This window comes from Oryctolagus cuniculus, chromosome 7 (genome assembly GCF_964237555.1).
Source record: "Oryctolagus cuniculus chromosome 7, mOryCun1.1, whole genome shotgun sequence".
Classification (NCBI taxonomy): Eukaryota; Metazoa; Chordata; class Mammalia; order Lagomorpha; family Leporidae; genus Oryctolagus; species Oryctolagus cuniculus.
The window spans coordinates 99,136,515-99,152,210 of record NC_091438.1 but is presented as its reverse complement, the minus strand read 5'-3'; positions in this window follow the sequence as shown (position 1 = coordinate 99,152,210).

The following is a 15,696-nucleotide window of genomic DNA, read 5'->3' as shown; positions in this document are numbered from 1 at the left end:
AATGTGTATTCTTTAATTGTAGGATGAAAAGTTTTGTAGATATCTGTTAGATCCATTTGGGCAATAGTGTCGATTAAATCTGCTGTTTCCTTGTTGATCTTCTGTCTTGTTGATCTGTCTATTGCTTGAAAGTGGAGTATTGAAGTCCCCCAATACTATTATATTGGAGTCTAAGTCTTCTTTTAAGCTCCTTATCTTTTAAATAACCTGGTGCCCTGTAATTAGGTGTGTATACATTTATAAGAGTTACATCTTCCTGTTGATTTAATCTTTTAATCATTATATAGTGCCCCTCTTTGTCTCTCTTAACAGTTTTTGTGTTAAAGTTTATTTTGTCTGATATTAATACGACTACACCTGCTTTTTTTTGTGGTTTCTGTTGGCATGGGATATCTCTTTCCAACCTTTCACTTTCAGTCTGCATGCATCTTTGTTGGAGAGATGTGTTTATTGTAGGCAGCAAATAGGTTTTTTTAAGATTTTTTTTAACTTTTATTTAGTAAATATAAATTTCCAAAGTATAGTTTATGGATTACAATGGCTTTCCCCCCATAACTTCCCTCCCATTCACACCTCTCCCATCTCCCGCTCCCTCTCCCATTCCATTCACATCAAGATTCATTTTCAATTATCTTTATATACAGAAGATCGATTTAGAATATATTTAGTAGAGATTTCATCAGTTTGCACCCACACAGAACATAAAGTGTAAAATACTGTTTCAGTACTAGTTATAGCATTAATTCACGTTGGACAACACATTAAGGACAGAGATCCCACATGAGAAGTAAGTACACAGTGACTCCTGTTGTTGACTTAACAATTGACACTCTTGTTTATGTTGTCAGTAATCTCCCTAGGCTCTAGTCATGAGTTGCCAAGGCTATGGAAGCCTCTTGAGTTCGCCAACTTAGATCTTATTTAGACAAGGTTATGGTCAAAGTGGAAGTTCTCTCCTCCCATCAGAGAAAGGTACCTCCTTCTTTGATTGCCCTGTTCTTTCTAATGCGATCTCATTCTCAGAGATCTTTCATTTAGTTTCTCTTTTTTTTTTCCCCCACAATGTCTTGGCTTTCCATTCCTAAAATACTTTCATGGGCTCTTCAGCCAGATCCGAATGCCTTAAGGGCTGATTCTGAGACCAGAGTGCTGTTTAGTACATCTGCCATTCTATGAGTCTGCTGTGTATCCCGCATCCCATGTTGGATTGTTCTCTCCCTTTCTTATTCTATCAGTTAGTATTGGCAGACACTAGTCTCTTCATGCCTTCAGGAACTCCTAGAACCCAAATGTTGGGTTTTTTAATAGTATCCTGTAGATTCCTGACAATATTTTTTAGATTTCTAATTTCCTCTTCTTTTCTTTGGTTTGACTGTATGTTTTCCTGTGCTCTGTCTTCTAAGTCTAATATTCTCTCTTCTACCTCACTGATTCTGTTTTTAAGGCTCTTAAATGTGTTTTCCATTTGTTCTACTGAGTTATTCATTTCATTTTGATTTCTCTTTACTATCACAATTTCATTTTCTACTAGTTTCTTCATTTCATTTTGATTCCTTCTTAAGATTTCATTTTCATGAGAGAGATTTTCTGTCCTGCCCTGTATGGATTTCTGTAGTTCATGCATTTGTTTTTGAAAACTTCTAAATGTTCTTATCATAAATTTTTTGAATTCCGTATCTTGCATTTCTTCTATTTCATCATCTTCCTAATCTTGTATCCTAATCTTGTGTTGGAGTGTCCTGTTCATTTGGGATTGTCAATTATGTATTTTCTATTTAGTTTATTAAGGATTTATTTATTTATTTGAAAGTCAGAGTTATGGAGAGACAGAGAGAAACAGAGATGGAAGGAGATCTTTTATCCGCTGCTTCATTCTCCAAGTGACCTGAATGGCTGGGGTGGGGCCAAGCCAAAGCCAAGAGTCTGGAGCTTTTTTCAGGTTTCCCAGGTGGGTTGCAGGGGCCCAAGCACTTGAGTTATCTTCTGCTGCTTTCTCAGGCCCATTCACAGAGAGAGCTGGATTGGAAGTGGAGCAGTCCGGTGTCGAACCAGCGCCCATAAGGGATGCCAGCATCACAGGCAGCGGCTTTACCTGTTACACCACAATGCTGCCCCACAATTATGTATTTTGCAAATTATGCAATTAACAAATATATTTGGGGCACCAAAGTTGTCATACTACAAAGTTAATTGACTGATTAGATAAGGCATATTTATTAAATCTCTACTAAAATTTTAAACTTCTTTATATTAAACATGGAGAACTCTGTGTCATCTAATTCTTAAATGCATTAGAAAAATCCATGTATATTTTTAATTTCAATTGACTTATAGACTGTTTTATTGGAATCAATTTATAAGCTGTAATCCTAAACCAAAAGCACACATTTTCTGAAATGAAACCAGTTATTATCTGTTTCATAATTTGAAACTTCCCTTTCAAGATTCCATGTGAGTCACAAATGAGAACTCACTTTCCACCCTATTCTCATGTTCCTCACATTTTTATGAGATGTGTATGTACCTCAGTGCCTTGGCTCAAGTTTTCTACCTCCCTACATTATACAGTAGCCTCCCCCACCTGGAAAATGTCTAATTGTTTTCTCTTCAAAGTTACCTCCCTGCAAAGCTTGCATAGATATACACCCACCACATTGGTCATTCGGCAATAGTGATAGGGTAGTTATATGAACTACTTATGTTTATTTATTACCTGACTTACCACAAATAGTCTTTTTTTGTGTGTGTATAATAGCAATTAGACAAGGAATATACTGCCACTAGAACACTAGAAATGCATTTTGTATCCTCTTGTTTTTAAAGTATTTATTTGGAAGATATTTATTTATTTGGAAGATAGCCTGACAGAAGCGGATGAAGAAACACACACACACACACAGAGAGAGAGAAATCTTCTCTCTGCTGATTCTCTTCCCAAATGCCCACAATGGCCAGGGATAGGCAAGGCTGAATCCTGGAGCCAGAAACTCCATGTTGATTTTGCACATGGGCAGCAGGGGCCCAAGTCCTTGAGCCATTTGCCCTTGCCTTCTCAGGTGTATTAGCAGGAAGCAGCATCAGAAGTGAAGCAGCCAGGACTTAAACCAGGATGCTTATATGGGATGCTGGCAATGCAAGCAGAATCTTTAGCCACTGTTCCAGAATACTGTCTTCCAGCAAAGCCCTTTTAAGTACCTTATAACAAAGATAATTTTTTCTCTTACATTTGTAAACACAAACTTGTCTGGACTTCTTTCATTCAAAATAATTCGTAAACTTCACACATTGCATTAGATAGTTGGGGTTTGTTCATCTTCATTCCTATTTACAATTTAGGTAAACATCACTTTACTTATGTAATCAATTTGTAATAGTCATTTGAGTGTTTTCAAGATTTTGGGTTTTAGTCACAGTGCTTCCCTGAGTATTCTGATGCATGTCTGCTGATAAACACATGCACGCACACATGCACACACACATATGGTAAATATGTAGAATGTATGTCCTAGATATATACCTACAAGTCAAATGTGGATAGATGCTGATATTCAGGTTTGGTGAAAACTACCAAGCAGTTTGCAAACTGAATGAGCCAACACATTCTCCAGGAAAGCATGTAGGAGAATTCCAGCAATCATTTTCTACATTTAGTATTTTCCATATTTTAGAAAATTATATCGACTGTAGTGGCTCTTTTCATGTGATGTTCCTAACTTTTCCTTAATGACTAATCCCCACACAGTAAGGATCTTTCCACACTTGCATGGGTCATTGACATATCCTGTCCATTGAGGTAACCATTCAAGTCATCACTCTTTCCACTCTATAAAAAATGTAATAATTGATTTTATCTAACTCCTAAAAATATCCACATTATTATTTCTACACAAAATACTACTAAAATTGTTAGTGCATATTATTTTTGCCTACTAAAAGTTTAATATGTGATGTATAAGGCTTGCCGCAAAACACACCAAACGCAGAGTTAGAGGAAAGGTTTATTGTCAGGTAGGGGAAGCCTAATGGGCAGGGGGAGAGAGCAAGAGGGTAAGAGAGAGGAGGAGAGAGTAAAAGAGAGAGATCAAGAGAAGGCAGTTGTTCGGGAACAGGTCCAGTCAAACCTTTGCTGGCCTGTGGGCAGGGAAGTAGGAGCAGCAAATCCTGGTAAGGTGGGTGTGGAGCTGACACCGGTGGTCGGGCCATGGGGCTTAGGAACAAAGCCTACTGTGCAACGTGGTGTGGGGGCCCAGGGCCTAATATGGTGTCCGAGGCACAGATAGCGCCACAGATAAGACTGCACCATTTTACTAACATTTCCCCCTTTTGTTTTTTATGAAGTAGGTGTTATATGGGATTATATCGTCCTCAAAAGCCCAGGATGGGTGAAGGGACGATGATCTGTCTTTAGAGCTACTTTTACTAACATGATGCATTTTGTACATACAACATATGAGGTATAAACTCATTTCCATCTCTGTGGCCATAGAGGTTCTAGTAACTTTCTTGTTAGGCAGGACAAATATAGAGTTCTAGTTAAGAATGCTAATAAACCATGTCTGGTAGGAACACTTGAAGCCCACATTTGTTTCAATGCTGCCTGAAGATCAATAACCTAAGTTCAGTGTCAGGTTTTAGAACTCTGCTTTGCCACTTGATAGCTGAGAATCCTGGAAAAAGTTACTTACTTGAGTATGTCTCCGTTTCTTTATTCATAAAATGAGGAGGCTGGCGCTTACTTAACAAGTTGATGATGAGTTACATAAATTTCCTGGCAAAAGGTTCTGCTTCATAACTAGATGCTCTTAAAACTACAATTAAATATCATTTTTTGGTGCACGGACATTAACAGAATTTGAATATAATATTCTTGATCCAAAAACTTTACATAATTTACTCTTCCATACACACTTAGTAATGCAACTTTAAGCCATTGACCAGAATAGAAACTAAAAATATGTTATCTAAAAACAAAAGAAAGTGAATGAAAGAAAGAAAAAAGGCATGAAAAGGAAAAGAAAGGAAAGAAAGAAGGAGGAGAAGGAGGGAGGAAGAGAAGGAGGTTGATAGTATCAGCATATTCTTAAAGTTGTACCCATTTATTACATTGAATCTGTTCTCTTTGCATTAATATCACATTAACATGAAAAATAGAGTGAAAATAAAAAAGAACAAAATAAAGAAATAAAAAGTCAGCTCTTCATTTTCTCAATTTTATTTATTTAAATAGAAAACTGCTAACGTTTAATCCAAATTAATTTTATGTATTTTATGATACATTATAAGACTAAAATAGAGATTTCTATTCTTAGAAGGAAAAATGTGAGTATGTGTGAATTGAAAGCCACATAGCTGTTCTACAAACCAGCCTTGACCAAAGAGTGTAGGCATTGCCTGAAGCATCAAGCTACACATTTGGTACTGCATATGCATATTTGCACTCACTCATATCTTATTGTTTTCGATTAAATGTCATTTTGCTGTTAAAATGAGCAGGAACCTTTGATTAAAATATTAGTCATCTATAGTTCTGGAAGCCAAACTATTCTCCTAGCAAGGGCCTGTGTCCTGTAATTTTCTGTGTCATAACATCATGAAGATATACTTTTCAAATGTATCTCTAAATGATGGCCTAGGAGAAGAGCTCATACAAATAACGCAATCAGTTTGTTTTTACTCATCTGAAGTCTAAAGAAACCCATCAAAAGAGAAAAGAGAAGAGCTCGCATGGCAGATATATCAATATACTGTAGATATACTCAGTATTAGTAGATCCCATATTTGCAAACTGGTCAACAGAGTGAAATTTATTTGTAACTTCAAAATCAATACTTGACGCTGTTTTTGAGTCATTCACAGACACAGGCATGGGTAGAGCAGTGAAAACTGTGTTGTATGCTCCTAGATGAGGTGAAACAAAGCAATACTCTGCTTGTTGTTCAGTTTTCATACTGTAGGCAAATGTCCTCTAGACAATCTGTTTAGTGCCATGTGGGTTTTTGCTTTTGCCTTTCCGTGTTTTTTGTTGGTGATTTCAACACCAACATAATGAAGTGTCACAGTTAGAATTGCCCCCAAACTAAAATGCTGAAGTGTTCTAGCTCACTCACTTGTTCTCTGTAACTGTGCCTTTCAGATCAATAAAGTAAATCTTCAAATAAGAAAAGTATTCTCTAAGAACCTTTATCGAACACAATATAAGTTCTTGGTCCATTCCTAATTTTATGCTAAAACAGACATTTGCTTAAACCTGATTTTCAGGTTTGCAAATACCCACCATGCAGGATGTTGTCACATTTTTTCTTATTTTCTTTTTTTTTTTTTTTTTTTTTTGCCTTAAAATGTACTCGAGATTTCAGTGGTATGTTGGTGGCATCATTTACAAACATAGTTTGTGAAATCAAGGTTGCTTGTAAGTTTTTATAAGTATACATTGCTAATTGAGATACAATTAATGGAGTGTAAATATTTTTAATATATTGTCAGAAAATATGTAGGAGAACTTTTTTAAAGATTTATTTGAAAAGCAGAGTTATGGAGAAAGAGAGAGAGAGAGAGAAAAACAGATGAGAGAAAAAGAGAGAGAGAGAGAATCTTCCATCTGCTGAATTAACTCCCCAAATGTCCGTGATGGCCCAAGCTGGGTCTGTCCAAAGCCAGGAGCTAGGAGCTTCTTCTAGATCTCCCACATTGGTGCAGGGGCCCAAAGACTTGAACCACCTTCCACTGTTTTCCCAGGTACTTTAGCAGGGAGCTGGATTGGAAGTGGAACAATCAGACTGGAACTGGTGACCACATGGGTTGCCGGTACCACAGACTACAGCTTTACCTGTTACACCACAACACTGGCCCCAGAGGAACTTTTTTATTTGGAATTTCTTAGCACACATGTCATAATGTTTACCTGGAAATAAAAATGTGTAACAACAAAAAAGATATTATTTTCCATGAGATTTATTTTAATGATATATAAATTTGGTATTAGGGACTATAAGATTTATTTATCCCAACCTATGATGTATGGTGTTCATTCTTTCTCCACAAGAGATACATTCCAGAACCCCCCTTCCCTGAAAATAGCTAAATACAAGCCATATATTTACTTTTTTTCTCTATTACTGTGATACAGTTTAATTTATAAATGAGGTACAAAAATAAATTAACAATACTGATAATAAAATAGAACAACTATAAAAGTATACTGTACTAGAAGTTGTGAACATGGTCTCTGTCTCTCAAAAATCATTTTTTTACTTTCATCTTTTCACCTAAAAGAAATATTTTACTGCTTTTCTTTGCCATAAGCAGTAACCGGTCTCACTACTCTTGTTATTTGGGGCCATTATTAATTAAAGGCGCAAACACTGTAATATAATGGCAGTCAATTTTCTACCTGAGATCAGCAATAAGTGACTTATAGGTGTCTAGAGAACATAGCATGCATGTGCTGGATAAAGCAATGACTTGTGTTCCAGATCAGACAGAGCAGGACGGAGTAAGAGTTCTTCCTGCTACTCAGAAGAATCAAACTAAAATTTGTGAATAGTTTATTTTTGGAACTCGTTAAATGAAATCATTAACAATTGACCACAGTCTAAAGAAAAATTATGAATAAAGGTGAACTACTTTGGTGGTAAGTTTTGACTTATTTGAATTTTAATGTTAGGGGAAGAAAACAGACACGTCACCTATGTTTTGGAAAACAGCAAAGTCTATTTTAAAAATTGCTCAATAAATATTTGTTCAATACAACTAGATTAATTCCCTAAGTGACCATGTAATAGTTGGTTTAAATGGTTTCTTATCATGTTGTTCATATACCCTTACTTTAAACTTTTCTACTCAATCTAGTAGGCAACCTTCATGAAAAGTATTTTTGATGTTTTGCAGTTACTGATTCTAAAATCCAGGTCTATTATTTATTTTCTGTGTCATTATGTAAGTTATCTTATATAAGTAAACCTCTATTTGCATATGCTCATTTTGTGTTTCTCATTATATTTTTATTATTATTCACTTGTCTGACCTAGACTGTAAACTGCTTCCAGGTAGAAGAAAAATGCTTACTTTTGCCTCACCCTGGGTTAGCTTACACACAGTGCAAGGGAACCACTATAAATACTGGATAGAGATAAAATATAAGTATAGTGAACAGAAAATGGGAAGAGAGAACAAACAAATTTAGATACTGTCATTTTGTGTGAAAGGCACTAACACAAGTTACACTATCTCAATAGATTAATTATCTTTAAAATATTTTATTCAAGATTGTTGGTTTGTATATCTTCTTAAAATTAACTTTTATACTTTAAAGTTTCAGTGCATTAAGAAACTCAAATTTTTGATATTTTATTATTTCTTTCAAATAATTAGATAATAAAAATTATTGGTCTAAACAATTTAGCATTCAATTTCAAACTATGTTTATTGAAAGAAGAATGAGAAGAAATTTACAATAGGTAGTATCTTTTAAAAATCACTGTGTTTCTTTTATTAAATTTAAACCAACTCAAATAATTCTTTCAATATTTTTATATAGTACAAGAAGTGACACATGGCTTTATTTATTGTCAGATGTGTATAATGTACTCATTTTACTGTAGCATTTTCTTTTTTTTAAGATTTGTTCATTTGTTTGAGAGGCAGAGTTACACAGAAAGAGAAGGAGAGACAGAGATAGGGAGAGAGAGATCTCCTATTCTTTAGTTCACTCTTCAAATAACCACAGTGACTGTGGCTGAGCCATGCTCAATCAAGAGCCAGGAGCCTCTTCTGGTTCTCCCATGTGGGTGCAGGGGCCCAAGGACTTGGCCATCTTCCGCTGCTTTTCCAGACACACTATCAGGGAGCTGGATCATAAGTGGAGCACCTGGGATTCAAATCGGTGCCCATATGGGATTCTGGTGGGGCAGAACACAGCTTTTACCTGCTGAACCACAACACTGGCAACTACTATAACATATTCATACATTCTAATGTGTAAGATATTTATTGAAAATTCTGGAGGAATCATTTTTCTAGATTTCTCATGTAAACATTGAGATTAAAATTTATCAGAAAAAAAACTATGATTTGTTTAATGTGCATTTTTGTTAAATATATTTTCTGTGACTTTGAGAGATGGTAGACTATTGATTAAGTCATACATCAAAACCACCATCTTCTGGGTTTTTATGTTTCATTGATCATTTTTATATTATGTTAATGGATTATTTTAGATATGTTAATATGGCTGCCAGAGTCATCAATTTTCTTAACTGTTGTTCATCATCAATTTTACTGAATACAAAGAGAATTCTTGACCTGCTTCAGCTCCACATCTAAGCCACATGCTTTTCATTTAAATTGTCTGAGAAGACTCCACACTTATAGTCAGCACAGCAGATGTAACCAGTCCTCAACACTTCTCCCGAAAATGTCTTAACAAACAGAAAAAAACCAGATGATTCTTCAGTTTTTAATAATTTAAAACATATTTATTTAGTTGAGTGGAGAGAGAGAGAGAATAGAATAGAGAGGCAGAGAGCTTCCTTCTGCTGATTTATTCCTCAAATGCTAACAACAGCCCAGGTTGCTGAAGCAGGGAATCAGAACTCTAAGTCTTCAAAAAATGTGTGACATCATTCCAATCAAAGTTACTGTCAGTGTCTCCTAGGAGATACATTATTAGAAACCTTGAATCAGGAGTTGGATCTAGGAGTCAACCCGAGGTACTGGGATATGCCTCTTAAAACTGGTACCTAAACTCCTAGAACAAATGCGTGCTCCTGATTTGATACTTTTATTAAAATACTTAAAGAACATAATATTGGAGAAGTACAAGAGTACTTCCTGTACTCTTGATAGGCCTGATAAAAGTAATAAAGCTTCTGCAACCTACACTGCATCATTCGATTCTTAAAACTGATAGGGAAGCCCACATGTATGAGTCTATTTCAAAATTTCATTGAAAAATGAACTTAAAAGATGTTTATTTTTGTTAAAAAACTTTACTCCATGTCTAGTTTTTTTTAAACAATATTCATTTTACGTGAACCATTTTAAAAATATCCAATGCAGAGCACAAGTATACTCCCCTTTTCCTGTTGCCTAAAATTGTGAGTAAAATAGCAATGTTCAGAGAAAAGCGAATCAGTGTTACAATATGCTAAAGCAAGATAAATAATTGGGTCTTACAAAAATCATTTCTAATTTCCCACCTGCAGCCTACACACATTAGAGGGACCTGTGCTGTGGGACAAACATGCATGTGGTTACAGTAGTTTGGGAACTGCTCTTCCATGCAATTTCAGAAGTTTGGAGCAAAACAAAGGCTGCAAATTAGGATGAAAAATATAAACAATTCACAGTGTGAGTTTTCTGCATTTTAGTAAAGTTTAGTAGAGTAGAGGTGAGAAAGTTTTCCTGAGGTTCATGTCAACATCATAGGAAACCTGGCCGGCACCGTGGCTCACTAGGCTAATCCTTTGCCTATGGCGCTGGCACCCCAGGTTCTAGTCCCGGTCGGGGCGCCAGTTCTGTCCCGGTTGCTCCTCCTCCAGTCCAGCTCTCTGTTGTGGCCTGGGAAGACAGTGGAGGATGGCCCAAGCTCTTGGACCCTGCACCCGCATGGGAGACCAGGAGGAAGCGCCTGGCTCCTGGCTTCAGATCGGCACAGTGCGCAGGCCATAGCAGCCTTCTGGGGAGGGAACCAACAGAAGGAAGACCTTTCTCTCTGTCTCTCTCCACTGTCTAACTCTGCCTGTCAAAAAAAAAAAATAAAAATCATAGGAAATCAAAATGGTAGGAGATACTTGATATATTCCCTGCTCAATGAAATTACCAGGGGGAGCAGAGGGCTTCTTCTCCATTGCGGGAATTAAGAATATATCAGTGGGACACTGTGGCTCACTTGGTTAATCCTCCGGCATCCTATATGGGCACTGGGTTCTAGTCCCAGCTGCTCTTCTTCCAGTCCAGGTCTCTGCTGTGGCCCGGGAGAGCAGTGGAGGATGGCCTAGTGCTTGGGCCCTGCACCCGCATGGGAGACCAGGAGGAAGCACCTGGCTCCTGGCTTCACATCGGCAGGCTACGGTGGCCATTTGGGGAGTGAACCAGAGAAGGAAGACCTTTCTCTCTGTCTCTCCTTCTCACTGTCTGTAACTCTACCTGTCTAAAAAATAAATTTTAAAAAAATGCCTGTCAATATCCTTTGTTCATTTCTCAACTGTATTGTTTATTTTGTTGTTGTGGAGTTGCTTGAGCTTTTATATATACTAGGTGTATAACTTTTATCAGATGCATAGTTTGCAAATATTTTAACCCACTCTGTAGATTGCCTCTTCACTTTGTGTTTTCTTTGTTCTACAGAAGCTTCTCGGCTTGGTGTAATTCTATGTGTCTATTTTTGCTTTAATTGCTTTTGCTTCTGGGGTCTTATCCAATAAGTCTTGTCTGTGCCAATGTCTTTTTATGTTTCCACTGTTTTATCTTGTAATTTGAGGGTTTCAGGTCTTAGGTTTAGGTCCTTGATACACTGTGAATTGATTTTTATGTAAGACCTAAGATAGGGGTCTTGTTTCATACTTTTGCATGTAGAGATCCAGTTTACTCAAACCATTTGTTAATGAAGCTGTCCTTTTTCCTGGGGGTATTTTAGGTCATTTTTCAAAAATTAGTTGCCTGTAGATGTGTGGATTATTTTATGGGTTTTATGTTTTATCCTTTGTGAAACATCTATTTTTGTGCTAGTATCAGGCTTCTTTGATTATAACTGCCTCATAGTGTATCTTAAAATCTGGTATTGGGATGCCTCCAGTGTTGTTTTAATTGTTTAAGATTGCTTTAGCTATTTTGGGTCTCTTGTGTTTTCATATGAATTTTTGGATTTTTTCTAGCTCTGAGGAGAACATCTTGGTTTTTGAAATGGGAGCACATTGAATCAGTAAATTGTTTTGGGTAGTAAGAACATTTTGATGATATATAATCCTTCTAATCCATGCAAATATAAGATTTTTCATTTTTTGTGTCTTCTTTTTCTTTCCGTAATATTTGTAATTTTCATTGTAGAGATCTTTCATATATTGTGTTATATTTATCTCAAGGTAATTAATTATTTTGTAATTATTCTGAATGGGACTAATCCTATGAGTTTATTTTCAGCCATGGCATTGTTGGTGCATACACATGCTATCGATTTTTGTGTTTAGATTTTTATATCCTGTGAATTTGCTGAACTCTGAGTTCCAATTTTCTCTTAATGGAGTTTCTTTGTTCTCACTATGTAAATGAATACATCATCTGTAAACAGGGATAATTTGAGTTCTTCTTTTCTAATTTGTATCACTTTGATTAGTTTTCTCTTGCCTAATGACTCTGGCTAGTACTTCCTAAATACAAGGAAATGAAATGGTGAAACTGGGCATCTGTATCTGTTTCTAGATCTTAGTGCATATGCTTCCAGCTTTTCCCTATTGAGTATGATAATGGCTGAGAGTTTTTCATGTTTTCTCCTTGATTGTGTTGAGATACATTCATTCTATACCCAAGTTGTTTAGGTTTTTATCATGAAAGGATGTAGTGTTTTATCAAATGCTTTCTCTGTATCTACTGATATAATCACATGGTGTTTAAAATTCTTCAATCTGCTAATGAATCACACTTACTGATTTTCGTATGTTGAACCATTACTATATCCCTGGATAAGTTCCACTTGGCCCAGGAAGATAATTTTTGGATTTATTTTTTTTATTTTTTTTAAAACTTTTATTTAATGAATATAAATTTCCAAAGTACGACTTATGGATTACAATGGCTTCCCCCCCATACTGTCCCTCCCACCCACAACCATCCCCTTTCCCACTCCCTCTCCCCTTCCATTCACATCAAGATTCATTTTCGATTATCTTAATATACAGAAGATCAGCTTAGTATATATTAAGTAAAGATTTCAACAGTTTGCTCCCACACAGAAACATAAAGTGAAAAATAATAGATGATTTTTTTTAAATGATGATGAAATCAGATCAGACCTATTGTCATGTTTAATCCCAGTGAGAGTCAAGTTGGGAATTGATAATTTCTTTTTTTTTTTTTTTTTACAGAAGATCAGTTTAGTATGCATTAAGTAAAGATTTCAACAGTTTGCACCCCCATAGAAATACAAAGTGAAATATATTGTTTGAGTACTCGTTATAGAGGATTTTTGCATTTATGTTCATCAGGGGTATTGGTTTATAGTTCCCTTTGCTGTATCTTTTTTCTAGTTTTGGAATTAAGGTAATTCTGGCCTCATAGAAGGAATTTGGAAGGAGTCTCTCACTATCAATAGTTTTAAAAGAATTGGAATTAGTCTTCTATAGAAGTTTGGTAGAGGTCAGCAGTAAAGCCATCTATTCTGGGCTTTTCTTTTTTGGAAGGTCTTTATTATTGATTCATTCTCATCTTGGTTAGTTTTCTTTTTAGCTTTTCTATGTCTTCATAACTCTATTTTGTTAGATTGTTTGTGTCCAGATATCAATCCATTTCCTCTAGATTTTCCAATTTGTTGATATATAGTTGTTTGTAGTAATTCATCATGATTCTTTTTAGTTCTGTGGTATCCATTTTAATGTCTCCTTTGTCATCTCTGATTTTATTGATTTGAGTTTTCTCCCTTTTTTCAGCTGGGCCAATGGCGCATCAAATTTATTTCCTTCCTCTCTCAACCCTCCCCCCTCCAAAAAAAAACAAAAAAACAAAAAAAAACAAAAAAAAACCACCAGGTCTGCATTTCACTAATCTTTCATAGGAACTTATAATTTAAATTTTGTTTATCTCTTTTTATTATTTTTAATTTTATTTAAGTTATACAAGTTTCATGTATTTCATTTATAGAGATTTAGGAACACAATGATACTCCTTACTCTGCCTCCCTCCTACCCATGCTCCACCATTCTTCCTCCTCACTTTCACATTCCCACTCTTAATTTTTACAAAGATCTATTTTCACTTTACTGAATGATAGTAAAGTTAATGCTACAAGAAATAAAAGAGCTCAAAAAATAGTATGAAGAAAAATATATTGCTCCTAAATGGAAGAGACAAGGGCTGATAACAATCATTGAATCTCAAAGTGTTTATGTCATTCAAAAGCATTACATTTCAGGTACTCTGAAAAGGAAAAATGATATCTGTCTTTTTGGACTGACTTATTGCACTAAGTATAATGTTTTCCAGTTGCATCCATTTTGTTGCAAAAGACAGGACTTCATTTTTTAAATTGCTGAGTAGCACTCCATAGTGTGTATGTACCATAGTTTCTTTAACCAGCCATCAGCTGATGGACATCTGGATTGAATCCATGTTTTGGCTATTGTGAATTGAGGTGTGATAAACATGGGGGTACAGATCACTCTTTCATGTGATGATTTCCTCTTGTTTGGGAAAATTTCCAGCAATGCATTGGCTGGATCATATGATAGGTCTACATTCAAATTTCTTTTTTTAACTTTTATTTAATGAATATAAATTTCCAAAGTACAGCTTATGGATTACAATGGCTTCCCCCCCATAATGTCCCTCCCACCCGCAACCCTCCCCTTTCCCACTCCCTCTCCCCTTCCATTCACATCAAGATTCATTTTCGATTCTCTTTATATACAGAAGATCAGTTTAGCATACATTAAGTAAAGATTTCAGCAGTTTGCTCCCACACAGAAACATAAAGTGAAAAATACTGTTTGAGTACTAGTTATAGCATTAAATCTCAATGTACAGCACACTAAGGACAAAGATCCTACATGAGGAGTAAGTGCACAGTGACTCCTGTTGCTGACTTAACAAATTGACACTCTTGTTTATGGCCTCAGTAATCACCCTAGGCTCTTGTCATGAGCCACCAAGGCTACGGAAGCCCCCTGAGTTCACTGACTCTGATCATATTTAGACAAGGCCATGGTCAAAGTGGAAGTTCTCTCCTCCCATCAGAGAAAGGTACCTCCTTCTTTGATGACCTGTTCTTTCCACTGGGATCTCACTCGCAGAGATCTTTCATTTAGGCTTTTTTTTTTTCCCCAGAGTGTCTCGGCTTTCCATGCCTGAAATACTCCCATGGGCTTTTCAGCCGGAACCGCATGCCTTAGGGGCTGATTCTGAGGCCACAGTGCTGTTTAGGACATCTGCCATTCTATGGGTCTGCTGTGTATCTCACTTCCCATGTTGGATCGTTCTCTCCCTTTTTTATTCTATCAGCTAGTATTTGCAGACACTATTCTTGTATATGATCCCTTTGGTTCAAATTTTTGAGGTATCTCAATATTGTCATTCACAGTAGCTGCACCAGTTTGCATTCCCACCAATGGTGCATTAGGGGAGCATTTTTTTCCTCACATCATCTCTAGCATTATGTTGTTTGTAGATTTCTGTATTAGAGCCATTGCAATTCGAGTGAGATAAAACCTCATTGTAGTTTAGATTTGAATTTCCCTGATGGCTAGTGATCCTGAGCATTTTTTCATGGGTCTGTTGGCCATTTGAATTTCTTCTCTTGAAATATGCCTGTTCAAGTCCTCTGCCCATTTCTTAACCGCATTGTTTATTTCATTGTTACTGAATTTCTTGAGCTCTTTATAAATTTTGGATGTTAGTCCTTTATCAGTGCATGGTTTGCAAATATTTTCTCCCATTCTTTCTGTTGCCTCTTGACTCTGCTAAGTGGTTCTTCTGCAGTGCAGAAGCTTT